This window comes from Protopterus annectens, chromosome 1.part1 (assembly GCF_019279795.1).
Source record: "Protopterus annectens isolate FY-2018-M chromosome 1.part1, PAN1.0, whole genome shotgun sequence".
NCBI lineage: Eukaryota > Metazoa > Chordata > Ceratodontiformes > Protopteridae > Protopterus > Protopterus annectens.
The window spans coordinates 1,120,940,935-1,120,942,836 of record NC_056726.1 but is presented as its reverse complement, the minus strand read 5'-3'; positions in this window follow the sequence as shown (position 1 = coordinate 1,120,942,836).

Sequence of the window (1,902 nt, the reverse complement as noted above, 5' to 3'; positions counted from 1 at the left end):
TTACCAGTATTACACACTTAGTGCATGTTATACCCTAAATATTACCAGTATTACACACTCAGTGCATGTTATACCCTAAATATTACCAGTATTACACACTCAGTGCATATTATACAGTACATATTACCAGTATTACACACTTAGTGCATTATACAGTAAATATTACCAGTATTACACACTCAGTGCATGTTATACCCTAAATATTACCAGTATTACACACTCATTACCATTCTTACCACCAAACAGCATTAAGTGTGGAAAATACTCCTTGGGCTTCCCTCACAATATAAATTACCATCATACCTCTCACTGAGGACTGATGTCATTAAATATTGACATACATTTCAGTTCTGAACTTCATATCCTTCAGAATATTATTGCTAACACTCCTGTAATTACAACAAATTCCTAAGTTTATAAGCACAAGATTTAAAATCTGTCCATATTTTTGGGTCCCTTTTCACCCATTATTGCAGGCTTTGTCCAGATTTTTGCACTAGGACTTTGAGATATATGATTACCCTGATCATTCCTCTCTGTCTCTGTCGCTCTCTCTCTGTGTCACAAACACACACACACACACACACACACACACACACACACACACACACACACACACACACACACACACACACACACACACGTTAAATCAAATATACGCAATATTGGACAAATCATATGTTTAAATGATTGTAGTTTAGTCTATCTCATTTTTTCAAAGTCGTGGATAGAGACAAGTCAGGGATTCATGAAAGGGCCTCAGGTGAGCCATATGGCTTGTGCTAAAAAGGACCTACTGCCATGGTGTGGTATTTTGTGATTCTCTATTTTTGGGCCTCTGTTAAGCCATTATTTTAGACTTTGTCCGTATTTTATGGATTACGAGGTTGAGATGTATGATTACCATGATCATTCCTCTCTCTCTGTCTCAGACACACACACACACATACACTCACACACATTAAATCATATATTCAGATCATTATAACATGCGATATTAGACAAATCAAATGTTTAAATCATTATAGTGTAGTTGATCTAATTTTTTATTCCAAAAGGAAAGAAAACAAATGCCCTTTTTCAAACTGTTAGAGACAAGTCCGAGATTCATGAAAGGGCCTGAGGTGGGCCATATATCTTGTGCTAAAAAAGACCTACTTCCATGATGTGGTATTTTATGATTCAGCGAAATGTTAACAGAAATGAGGAAAGATCTCAGTATCAGCTAATTTGCAAATCTCTAAATCATTGTTACTACAGTGGCATACAGATTATTGCTGATCTGCACATTGCAGTATATAACAGCTACAGCCACATCCTGTAGGCATAGATCTCCCAAAACACACAAACTCTAGTTTAAGTGCCATTAATGCACAAGAGTTTAAAGTACTGCTTGATGTCTGCTGCTACCCCTACCTCCTGTCTTCCTAGAGGCAGTTCTGGTTGTTTCTACCCAGGATTGCTTTGTTAACATTCAGCAAGGCTGTGCAACATTCCCTACATGATGCTATACTTCAATGTACTAAAGCACCATGCAGGCAAGTGTTAGGGCTGAATCTGAATTCAAAAAGGATACCATGACATGTGCTAACCTTTATGAATTCCCAAAAGGTATTTTGGTTCACCCAGCATTACAAAGAATTGTACTTCCTTACTTTTACATACGTAAAAGAAATAAAATACATATGTAAAGTAGAGTAAAACAGCTATTTTCTAATTAAATGTCCAAAATATTGAAACATACTGCTTGCTTTTTATTTACAAACAGACAATAATAAATCCATTGGAATTAAATCATGTGTATTTGCAAAGCCGTAAGTAGATACAAGGTATATGCATATCTTCATTATTTGTATGCTCCTTTTAAACATTAGCACATAAAAGCATGGCCCTCAAGTCTGA